The sequence below is a fragment of the Pinus tabuliformis genome, chromosome 2_2, assembly GCF_031772625.1.
Source record: "Pinus tabuliformis cultivar Carrire ecotype Pingquan chromosome 2_2, CPIR1, whole genome shotgun sequence".
NCBI lineage: Eukaryota > Viridiplantae > Streptophyta > Pinopsida > Pinales > Pinaceae > Pinus > Pinus tabuliformis.
The window spans coordinates 1,101,444,405-1,101,457,655 of record NC_142300.1 but is presented as its reverse complement, the minus strand read 5'-3'; the positions used below and the strand labels follow the sequence as shown (position 1 = coordinate 1,101,457,655).

The 13,251-nt window shown below is 43.5% G+C and overlaps 1 pseudogene; it reads right to left on the bottom strand.

The window, feature by feature from the left end:
* Positions 1 to 791: 791 nt before the first annotated feature.
* LOC149197231 (ubiquitin-activating enzyme E1 1-like) overlaps positions 792 to 13,251 on the bottom strand; it is a 28,936-nt pseudogene continuing 16,476 nt past the window's right edge.

Below are 13,251 nucleotides of genomic sequence, written 5' to 3'. Positions count from 1 at the left end.
CTCCTGAGGGTCTGCAATGTGTTGTTTATTTGTTTCCTCCTTGGTCTCAAGTGAAGGAAACCTCACGCCTTTGTCAGAGCCACGCTCTATCCCACATGTCTGCTTCGCGGCCTCGCACTCTACCTGAGCCTTATCAATAGCCTCCTTTTTCCTCTTCTCAGCTAGTTGTGCCATCTTAAGCTTAGCCTCCTCTTTTTTCTTTTGTTTGGTAGACTACCTACCGCCAAATCTATTATAGAGTTCCACTCTACCGACCATTGATTAAGCACTGCATCAATGGCATCATCTGTTGCCAAATATAGCAAGTCATGTAATTTCTGTACAGGGTCCTTCCGAACCCTGATGGATACTCAATGGAAGTCTTCTTTAAACTCAGCGTATCCCTGCAAGTTGGCGTACACCATAGGCAAAAATCATGGCTTTCAATTGATGGCCATCCAAATGTTCATTTCCATCAAGATCCAAAAGATCTTCTTGTCTCAGACTCGCTGTGTGTCCTTAGTCACCCATAGCGAAGTGTACTTCGCTGCTTCATGGAGGTTTGGCGCGACCGAAGGGAACTGGCTGTCCTCTGGCAGCTCTCACGCTACCAGCACAATTAATAGAAAAATCCACACGTAGTGGAATGTCTTTCTTAGCTCTTGTGCTTCGCGGCAGCTTGCTAGGAACTCTCCGCGAAGCTAGTCCGACCAGTTGAACTAGACTCCTGCAGCGCACTGTGTTGTGGGCGCAATGATAGGCACTAGTACCTAATCGACGTGACACTTCCTCATTACCTTCCCTGCTAAGATCTACATTGTTACCTTCATAGCGGGGTCATAGATACTGGATATAGTGTATCTGAGCGTCTTCTTCACCAGTTTAAATTTTTCCTTCATTGACTCCGCAAGAGCCTCTTCGCCACCTTTTCCACCAAATATCATGGCCATATTCTCTCCTGTATATGGCAAGCGCGTTATTCAATGAATTAATCTATTTTTGTTGGGTATCATCTCCTCTAGCCACAAACACCCATCATGCACCAAGAACAATAGCTAATCGATGACCAAAATTGTTACCCAAGTGCAGTCATAGTGTGACACCCAGAGCAGGTTGAGAAACCCTACCTTTTCTATCACCTTGTGCGACCTCCATGGCTCCAATGTGGTCATTCCTAAATTCATGTCAATGATGCAGCACATTAGTTGCTCGGTCATGAGATGTGGGAACCTTTTGTGGGCCTCTAAGTCCCAGTCTTCAAGTTTCAGCATCGGCACTCATGCCAAGCGCAGACGATTGAAAACAATGTCATCTAGCAATAGAGGGGTTTGCACGGGAGTCTTGCTCTCATCAATGTCCTTCGGCACCTTGGACTTAGGCTTGCGTGGAGGGACATACTCCAGCAACCGAGTAATAGGGTCCATGCCCTCGATTTCAACCTCCTCAACTTCAACTCCCACATCCTCGTTGTTGTGGGGAAAAATGCCTATGCAGGACGATCCTATCCACCTAAGGTGTGACAGTGCCTTAGCAACAAACGAGTACAGCTACTCTAGTTTCTTCCTTTATGAAATGTGAAAGAAGAGAGATCAATAGACTTACCGGTGTCTTCCGTTTGTCCCTCGATCCGGTCTCTCTTCTCCTTGGGTGTTCACAGCTACTTTCCTTCTTGCTTATCCAGCTTCAACTTCCTGCAAGATCACAAGAGAACAGCTACTTGTGACAAGAGAAGAACACTACACAAAGATAGATGTTCACATTCATAACTAGTTTAGGATTAGAAATAAACCAAATACACTAATGCAATCATACATCAATAATACATCGGAATATAGGAGAAACCAAGATAGCTTTATTGATGAATAACAAGATTCAGGAAGAGATACAACCCAGAGGGCTCCAATCCAGCATCTCCTTCCCAGCAAATGGAATTCCTATCTTCAGCCCCTTCAAAGCATTAAGCACCCAATGATTCCAGTCTCAAATCAACAAAAATTCTTTGCAATAACAAAATTCCAGCCCCCTAGATCTCATGGAGGAGAGATCCATATATAGATGTTTGGAGAGAGGATGAGTCAGCTTGAGATCTGACTAGTTTCCTCTCCCTCTGTCAGTTCTTGAGTCCACTTGGAGGTTCTTGCTTCCACTTGGAGATTTGGAACCTCTTACTCATCACCAGTCGAATTCCCTGAGGCAAGTGTCATTTTGGAAGCTTCCTCGGTTTTGACACCTTGAGAAATGAGCCTGCCACTTGTCCATTCTCGTTCAGCGCAGGTAGCTAGTGTTCCAGTTGACATTCAACATAGGTAGCTAGTGTTGGCTTTGACATTCAGCGCAAACAGCTAGTGTAGCCACTGAAATGATCCTGGATTGACTTGTTTTTGAGCAGTTTCAGGTGGAGAACTTCTGTGAATTGCTGTGGTTTGTTAGCCTTGTTCCTCTAGGGGTAGGAACAACATGTTTAGGGACTTTGAATCCCTTAGATTATGGACATTTCATGCTCAATGCTGTAAGGCACAAAAATGTCTACAACAATTGCCCCCTAATAATGAGGCTGTTTATCGGGCGAAAAGCTTTATCAGGGGGATCCGAAGTTCATCCAATGCTGGGAGGAGACCTGTAATAAGATACAATACAATACATTATTTTTCATGCTGCTTTCATGATCTAGCTGAGGCGGGCATTCCCATGCTCAGCTTTATAAATTCATTTTTCTGTACATAGAACAGACAATCGTCTGATGGTAGACTGATAATTTTGATGAAATTATCATCCTTTGAGTAGGATGACTATCTGCTGCAATGATGTACATGTCAATGTTTTTATCTTTCCTGAATATATATCGCAGCCCGGATAGATGAAACTAGATCCGGGGTCTTCAAACTCGTTCGATCTTCACTCTAAGTACAAGTCGATCCATGTGAGAAATGTTCTAAAGTCGAACATGGAAAGACATCGCTTGATTACCGGTCAATGATGTAAACCGTTAACAAGCGCGAGAGGAATCACCGATAATGATAATGACCCTCAAGGTACTGCAGTACAATTCACGTGGTGTGAATAAAGGACTTGGTGTCGAACACCACGCAAAGTCTTTCGGTCGAAAGTCATTGATGTATACCTGTCGCCGGAAGTGAGAAACTTGCCATTGTGGCATGCAAGCTTCAAAGTACTGAAGGGGTTGTTCCTAGATCAACTTCTTGGATAATGAGCTGATGTCGACAAGAAGCGATCCGTCAAAGGAGGGCCTTAATGAATCCCACATCAGTGACACGGAACGGAGCTAATGATTTTAATGGAGGTGAAAATGATCTATGACATATGATTCAGGGTGGCGATCATGAAAGGATGAAGGATAATGTATGGCAGTGGATGGGACACGGTTGACTTTTCTGAACGACTTCTCTTGAACATATGGCGACACTGATACGATGGATCGGTAGTATTACCCCAAATATGGATGGTATGGCGAGACCATGGATGTGACCGGTGAATGAAACAACCCAACCCGATTGTGGTACGGAGGAAAAGTGTCATGTTCAAGAGCGACTTGCTACCATCAAAGTTTTCTTTAGTTTCTCCCAATTTTTCCCCAGTCATTGCTGACCAGTACCTCTTTATTTTTGTCAAGCTTGAGGAGGATAACATATGCTTGTTCTATAACCTGTCCTTCGGGCAAGCCCATCGCTATGTTTTAACGAGCCTAGCGATAGTGAAACTCGTTCTCGTCTAAAGACAAGTTTGTCGCTATTTAATGATTTTAACGAGTCTAACGACAAGGATAACTCGGTCCTTTTCATTTTTAGAGAGTCTGAAAAGGTACATAAAGTTAACTCCAAAAGTCCTTTTTCGTCATCTAATCCCTTAAGTCCGAAAAAGTATAAAACAATACAGAAGGGATGAGTTTTCGATAGTTTTAACGAGCTGAATAAAAAAAGCGCTCGGTCTTTTTGTGCAATAATCCCTCAGGTCCAAAAATATTAAAATCTAGAGGAGGGATAGCTCTTCCGGTCGCTTTAACGAGCTGGAAGGCCAAAACTCGGCAATCTTTTCATATTTTACGAGTCAGATGAAAAGAGCTTAAAGAAGACTTGTCTTTTGAGGAATGAGTGATAAACAGGGATAGCAGCTGATTACAGGTACAGGTTGGAATTTTCCAATCACGGCAGTGTCACAAGGATGGCTAGGTGAAATCACTCTTCGCAGCTGTTCCTCAAAATGGGTAAACAATCATATGGAGGTGAACGATCGGCCAATGGAAAAGTGGAGGTGGCGGTGCAAACACGAACAAGGCTTTAATGGCTGATGATATTACATTCACAGTGGTTATTTACCGGGATAGTTCATTTTTTAACGAGCTTAAACGCGGGTGGAAACATTTGCTCAGTCTTATGTTTATTTTTTAACGAGCATGAACTATGCGCTAAAACTTCTCGGATCTTGCGTTTATTTTTTAACGAGCATGAACTTTATGCTAAACCTGCTCGATGTTATACGGTCAAATTTTTGATTTTTACCATGACTAGCTTTTCCCTTTTCAAAGATAGTACTGTATCCTCAATTGCTGCATCAAACTAGTTAGAAATGATTGACATTTGCTTGAAAATGAGATTATAACCCTAATATTTTTCTTTGAACTACGTAAAAAGCCATTAAAAGGTGTTTTTACCTCTCATTTTACCATTTCATTTGAACTTGGTTTGTTGGAGCTTTGGAGGTGCCTCTTCCCACTTGATTTTCACCAGCTGATTCCGGGAGATTCTGCGGACGATTTTCGACGCCGTCTGGACCAGGTAGGAGCTAAAGTCTAGCTCTTCCTTTTCATGGTTTCCTTTTTTCCATTCTGTGCCTGTTTTCATGTTCCCATGAGCCCCTGGGGTTTTGCTAGGGCGCTCTGCCATCAGCGCAGGCAGTCCATTCGAAACCTGCGTTGAATGTCAAGCTGCATGAAGGCAGTTTGACCTTCAACGCAGGTAGGACACTAGCCAGTTGCGTTGAGCATAGGAAAACAGTCCTGTTGCACAGTTTTTGATGAAATTTTGCCAGTTTCTCATCAAATTCAGGATCTTACTCTTTCTCTTGTTTGTTTTGCAGGGACTTTTGAGAAAAATGACCCTCACATGGCGAGAACGAGAACATGAAGAAGAGGACATGATTGCCCTCCATGACCCTGTCACGGTGAACGCGCTGCGGAACTGCGGCCTGCTGAAGTTCTTCAGTATCTCTAGTATGAGAGCACAGATCTCTTTACTGCAGTATATGCTTGATGCTTGGGATCCTATTAACCAAGTATTTCAGATCAGGAGTAAATCCATCCCTTTGACCGTGGTAGACATTTACTTCTTGACTGGTTTGTCGAGGTGGGGTGCCCCCATTTCTTTGTCAGGTTCGGCCCGAGGGAATGACTCCGTGAGAGATTATGTCCGCCAGTATTGCAAGGAAGGATCCCAGCCGAGTAGAGACGGTAAGGTTGTTATCCGTGAGATTACTGACAGGTCTCTCAGGTCCATTCTGTATACTATTGGTAGGATGGCCGGTAGCGCATCTTTACATGTTGCCAACAGATCTTATGTGCAGCACGCCTTGGAGTGTCTCCAACCGAAAGTATTCAACTGGTGTGATGCAGTACTTCTTCAGATGAAAAGTCAGTTGAACAAGGTAAAGGATGGGAAGCTGAAGAACTTTGGATTTGGTTCTATTCTGACTGCCTTTGCCTTGGAGAAAATACCACTGATGCAGCCTCAGTATATCGCACTCGACTTGCCTTCTCCTACCGAGCCACGCATGCAGAGATGGGTTGATCACATGTTTAGGCATGCTGGTCAACCTCAGATTTCTTTCACTGATACCTTCTTCAGGTGGTTCGAGTGTCAGCAGATGGTCTATTCCGAGTATCCATATGTTGGTATGGATTTCCGAGGTGATCCGGACTTGGTACTGCTGGATGGCGAACAGTGGGGCGCTATTGGTAAAATCTTTGACCATATTACTGTTTACTGTTCTTATTTATAATGTCCTTGTGCTTTGTTCTATCAAGACTTTAATCAAACTCATGTGTGCATGCAGATGTTGGTCCTGATCGTCTAGCAGTTCGCCCGAGAGCACCAGTTGCTGCCCCAGTAGGGGAGACTGCTGGGAGAGTTATTCTCCGTGACCTTGACGTAGCTGAGACCCTTACAGCTGTGCCGGAGTAGGTTGAGAGCCTTACTCTCAGCATTCCCGATGTGAGGATTGATGAGTTACATTTACAGTTGCAGCGGCATACTACTGGTGTGCCTAGACGATGGACTCGTCTCTTGCGCATGATTGCACAGGCCGTGACGTGCTATCATGAGCATCACTAGACTAGGGTGCCCCCTAGCATTTTTGAGTTTTTGGGTCATATGACCGATTTTGTCTTGGTTACAGAACATTATGTATGAACCATAAACAGCTTATATATATTTTGATTTTCGAGTTTTATTCTGGTTGAGTTATATGATCCATATGTACAACATTGATGATGTGTCTCTTTTTATAAATGTCGTAAATGTCTATCTAACACATAGTTTGCTAATGAGTCGGTTAATGTGTTTAAGTCTCTGGAAATATGCTGGTATTGAATTGAATCAAATCATCTTTCCAAAATCTTAACCCTTAGGAACATGCGATAAATAGCTGGATTGCGAACAGAATATATACCATTGAGTTGTAGTATTACGAGTTGTGAGTCTAGCCTGACGATTAGTCGGCGTATACCATGGGTGATGGCATCAGAGAGTAGTTCTATCAATGCGCTATACTCAACGATGTTATTCGTTGATTGCCCAATACATACACCTCTGAAACTTACCAACTCGTCGCTTGGATAAAAAATGGCCCAGGCTGCGGAGGACAGGTTCCGCGAACTACGACTCGCTTCGTCGGCATAACCAACACATGTCTCCAGAAGGTTTGACATCTGCAATAAATGTAAAAAGGTGGATGACTCGACCAAAACAAATACTTTAACGAAAACAAAATACAACAAAAGCATACAGGTTACTATTTAAGCATAGTAACGCTTGAGGTACAACCCATTACGGGGTTGCGCCAGTGGAATTCCGTCATAATCCATTAACTCATAGGCTCCTTTTGCTAACACTCGTTTAACAATATAGGGGCCCATCCATAAAGAATTAAATTTACCTGCTCCCAATTTATCAGATTCTTGGTCATAAAGCAAGACCAAGTCACCTTCTGAGAAGACACGGGGTTTGACATTTTTGTCGAACTGTGCCTTGACTCGTTTCTTATGGGCTTCGTTAGCCAAAGTGGCATCACAACGGGTTTCATCCAATTGGATTAATTCCAAAAAACGAGCCTCTTCTTCCGAAGTTCCGGGGAGGAGATCAATTGCGAGTTTAAGAGACAAAATTTCACACTGGATTGGCAAGACTGCTTCCAGGCCATACACCAATTGGAAAGGTTTGAACCCGGTCGCGTTCTTTACTGATGTTCGGTAAGCCCATAAGGCTGAGTACAGGATTAGGTGCCACCTTCTTTTATGAACCCCGATCATCCTTTGCAACATACGCTTCAGGACCTTGTTGATTGCTTCAACTTGTCCGTTGGCTTGCGGATAATATGGGTAGAGCTGTCGTGAGATAGCCCTAGCTTGGCAGCTAATTCAACCATCATGTGATTGCGAAAATGTGATCCATGATCTATAACTATAGCCTGTGGTACGCCGAACCTGGTGACTACATGATTGAAAAAGAAAAGGGCAGCTGTTTCACCAGTGTTATCTAATGTAGGCATCGCCTCGGCCCATTTGGTAAAATAGTCAACAACGACTATAATATACCCATGCCCCCCGGTCGAGGTGGGGTTACATTGCATGAAATCAATGCCCCATTTGGCGAAAGGCCCAACAACAACTATTGGCTGTAAAGGTGCGGGTGGTCTTCTGGTTTTGCTATCGAAAATTTGACAAGCATGGCAACTTCTGACTGCGGTTATGCAATCTTTGAACATGGTTGGCGAGAAGTATCCTGCTCGTAAGATTTTCTGTGTTGTAGCATATCCAGATTGATGCCCCTCACACGCGCCTGAATGACATTCATTCAGGGCTTTTTCGGCCTCTTCATGGGTGAGGCACCTCCTCAGAACTGTATCGATACCACGACTGTAAAGCGTATCACCGACGATCATGTAGTCTTTCGCTTGGTATCGTATACATTTCTATTTTGAGTGAGAGGTGTCAGGCCTGAATTTTTGGGTTTGGAGATAAATTATTATATCTCCATACCATTCATCGCTTGCAGATATCAGAAACAAACTTTCGTCCACGATTGACTCTTCTGATGTTTCATCGTTGGACGACGATGGGAGATCGCACAATAATTCTGCGAAAACTAAAGCTTTCTTTGATTTGGATTTTACAAATTCCAGATCGAACTCTTGAAGGATCGCTATCCATTTTGAATATTTGCCCCCCAGCAACTGTCGCGACAATATATAAGTCATGGGCTTGCAATTTGATAGAATGGTAGTTTTCCGAAAGAGGACATAATGTCGAAATCTTTGTATCGCTTGAACAGCAGCGAGTGCTAGCTTTTCAACATAAGAATATTTGATTTCTGTATTATTCAAGTTTTTACTTAAATAATATATAGGATGTTCAATTCCATCGACTTCTTGAACTAAAACCATCGCAATGGTCGTATCTGCTGCAGCCAGATACAGGTTAAAATCTCTTTGATAGTCCGGGGCATACATTAATGATGCTTTTACTAGAGAATCTTTCAGAGCATCAAAGGAAGCTTGCACCACCTGATCCCAGACAAAAGGTACATCCTTTTTCAAAAGACGAGTATAACCTTTAGCAAGTTCTGCGTAATTTGGAATGAACCTCCTCAGAAAGTTTGCTTTCCCTTGGAGTTTCTGAATCTGAAGCAAATTTGAAGGTGGAGGCAAATTAATGATTGCCTGAACCTTGCAAGGGTCGAGCCGAATCCCATCCTTAGAGACTACAAAGCCAAGTAAACGACCAGAACCGACGTAAAACACACATTTGTGCGGATTGAGTCTTATCTTGTAGTGTCGGCAACGTAGAAATATCGCTCTTAAATGCTGCGAATGATCAGTCCGCTTTCGCGAATGAGCCGGAAGGTCGTCGAGATATGGTTGAACGATGTTCTTGATGTCATGGAAGGCATAATTCATTGCCCTTTAAAACGTCGCCCCTGCGTTCTTTAAACCAAAGGGTAATTTTTGATAAGCGAATGTGCCCCACGGACAGATGAATGCAGTCTTTGACTGGTCCTGTGGGCGGATATTTGTTTGATTATACCCGGAAAATCCATCGATAAATGAAAAGATTTCACATCCGGCACATTCATCAATTATCTGGTCGATGAAGGGTGTAGGGTAGTTGTCCTTTGGACAAGCTTGGTTTACATCCCTATAATCGACACACACTCTAATTGTCCCTTGTTTCTTCATAACAGGGACAATATTCGATACCCAATCGGTTAGAGGAACCGGGTAGATGAATCCAACATGGAGAAGTTTTTCAACTTCTGCCTTAATGGCAGCGACTTTCTTGGGGTGCACCTGTCGAAGCCGTTGTCTTACTGGTTTGAAATCAGGATACATTTTAATTTCATGTTCAACAATACTCGAGTCAATGCCTGGCATTTCATCATATGACCAAGAAAAGACATCTCTGAATTCGCGGAAAAGAGCATTATATATTTCCAGTTCTGAAGGAGAACATCCTTTGCCAACATAAATATTCTCGACAACATTTGTTTTAGTCGAGATATTTATGGCTATAGTCTCTTCAATATTGTATAAGTTTCGCTCGGAATCCACCGTATTTACAGTATTTGATAGGAATTCAAAAACTGAAGGGTGGTAAAGGTCATGCTGAGTATCTTCTTCATATTCTGGAAGAAGGGAACGATGGTGGCAATCATTCCATGGTGCCCCCTCAATCAACATCGATTGTAGGATTCCTTCGTCAGTCCCATGTACTTTCGACCAAGGATCTAATGGGGTACCATATTCTCTAGACCTATCTACCCAAACGCTTGATGAGCGTTGATTTGGATTCGCCTCCCAGGCTCAAAACATTGATTGCTACAATATTTCTATAGGGCTTGGGGGCAAAACCATTGCATGATCCATGTCGACATCGTCTTTTGAGATCTTCGTGGAAGATATAATGTTGCAAGTTCTTACCAATGCTACTTCTCCTATATAGACTGGAGGTGGAAGTGCGAAAGTTCCCATTAATGTGGGGTCTTTCAGTAGGCCTACTCCGATGTCTTGAAGCGAGTGGTTGCTTCCATGGATCATGGGAATGCTTCCTGTAACTTGTGAACCATTAGGGAGGAAGTCTTGTTGGTCGACGATCGTAATCCCTCCTTGAAAAGGGAATGCGATCTTCCTAAAATAAGTCGACACTACAGCTGCCATGGCATATATCCACGGTCTTCCCAATAGGATCTTGTAGTCCAGATTCCCATCGATGACTTCAACATCTATTTCTACTGTTTTTCCTCCTAGTTCAACTTTCAAGTTATTAAGGATACCGCACGGGGTATATGTCCTTCCGTCGAATGCTTTGAATGTCGTCGAAGATCGCGACAAGGTTGGAGATCCTAAAGTTTTCTAGCAACTCATTGACATAATACATGTAGATGCCCCCTCATCAATAATTGTTCGGTGAACAGTTTTGTTGAGGGATTTCACTTGAATAAGGAAAGCTAGTTGTGCTGGTAACTGAGGATCGTATCCTTTATGGTCGAAGGATACAAGATTGGAACCCTTAGGATCAATTCCACCAATAGCCGATAACAAAGCCTGCCTTTGGGGTGGGCAATTTTGTAGTACTTCAAGAGTCGACATAGCGGACGGTGATTGGGCCAAATCTTCCACTATGTTATAATGCTGCGTCGCTCTGGCGCGAGGATTAAACGTCGACTTGTGTACTACTCCCTTTGGCGGTTTTAGTGTTAATTCAGGTATGATGGGCGGTACAACTTCTTTCGAAGTTGTTTTCGAACTACTTGGTTGATATTTACCTTTTTCGTTCGACAGCTGCGGATTCCCGTAATCTTTGTTCCTTGTCGAAATCAAAGCATCATTTTGCTGTTTTGAAACCGACAACATGAGCACTTGCGATGGGGAAGCATTTCCACTATCAACCAGATTTTGACCTGGATTGGGAAATGGATCAGTTAACACAGCTGAGGTCTGCGAACTTTTGAAGAACCTTTTTAGCTCAGCTTTGTATGGACAATCCTTTGTCCAGTGATCCTCATCGCATATTTGACATGGATATTTCCTATTTCCAGGAGGGTTTGAAGAAGTTTTTCCAGGAGATGACTCACCCTGTTTCTTCTTCTTCCCTTTGTTTTGCTTCTTCTTGCTCCCTAGTTGTTTGGTTTCTTTGACCTTATCTGCTGATACGACATTTACTTCCGAAGCAAGAATTTCATCTTTTGCATTTTGATCCGAATTCTTACGGGCTTTCTTAGACGAAGCCTTTGTCGATTTCACGTTTGCCGTGCCAATCACACCATCGCCGGCATGAGAGTCACTATTTGATTTAGGAGGAGGAGGAATTGAGAATTCCGGTCTAGGGGCGTCAGGTATTTTGTCGTAGAGCGTGCCAAACTGAGTATAAACTAAGTCTAGATATTGTGCACGAGCAATAACTTGCTCCTTTGTTACGACCCCCCCTTTGCCACATCTTCCGTTATAGCAGGAAGTAACGACTTTATAAACCATTCAGCTAACAGCTGATCGGGAACGTATGTTTTTACCATCCTGCGACGACGACGCCATTCATGTATATGATCGGATATATGAGTGGCAGTTGTCTGCTTGAAGTTGGTTAAGATTTCCGTTCCCATTTCATACCTTATCGGTAATTGAAAATGTGTTAAGAAAGTTGTGGCTAGGGAGCTGAAATTGTCGAACGAGGCTCTAGATAATTCAATATACCATTTTGCCGCTGGACCCATTAGCGTCCTCTGGAAAAGGCGAAGCCTTATCGAATCATCATTCAGGGTGTTTGATGAACACCACAGATGAAAAGTCATCACGTGATTCGATGGGTCTTCACCTGGATTTCCATTGAATTTAGGAATGTCAGATGGAAGTTTGTGAGGAATCGCTGGCCACCAAGGGGCGTAAGCAATCAGATCGTTGGTTAACTAGTGTAAATCGGGTAACTCTAAAGTTGCCACGAATGGTAACTGTTGATTCAGGTTAGGCGAAGCATATCCAGGGTACGATGGAATCGCTTGAGCAGTGGGCCTTTGCATACTAGCATAATGTAATTGATGTTGGTATGACTGATACGGTTGGTGGACTTGACCACTGTAAAGCGGTTGGTTTTGACCGTTTTGAATATACGGTTGTCCACTGTTCGCAAAGATCTGCTGCTTAGAACCTTGGTACACTTGCTGGAATTGTGGTTGTTGGTATTGCACCAGCCATGGTTGTGAAGGCATGTTCTGTTGTGCTATACTAACTGTTGGACCAAGGTGTGGGGTAATTGTACCCGTTTGGACCTGTGTCGCCCCACCAGTTGGTGATTGTGGTTGTGTCCCAGGGTCAAGGGGCTGTTGCATTACAACCTGAGAAATCTGAGGCTGACATACAACAGGCATCGCTTGAACTTGTGACACTGTTACAATAGCCGGTGTGGTCGGGATGTTCGACATAGGTACACACTGTTGCATAGAATATACAACCCTTGGTTGTTGAGGTAGCATAGGTACCCAACCACTTGATGTAATTCCAGTATAACCTGAATACTATTGCGAACTCCCGTATGGATACCCTCCCGGAGGGGGTAATGAAAGGGCATACTGCCCCCCAAACGGTAGCAATCCGAAACTCAAGGGGATTGTTTGCCCTTGGGGACTGGATTGCCCAAATTGACCTCCAAATGGATCAATCTGGCGAGTCTCAACATAAGAGTTGCCGGATATTATTCCAGATGAACAAACTGGAACAGACCACACTGTCGAAATAGTCCCTTGGTGGACTCCTTCTAGTGGTTGTGAGCTAGTCGGGACAGCTGGTATGCCGACAAACATTGTCGGAGTGACGGTAGGGGCTTCTTCTGTCGCTGTGTCATTCGACACAGTCCTGGATGTTGACGGTTGTTCATACATTTTGAGTCTATCCAATAGATTGCCTAGCGATTCTACAGGAACTTCCACTTGTGGTGGATTAACTTCTGATGAAGGAAATAGAGTGACCCCGACTCCAAAATGGGTTGGAGTACTT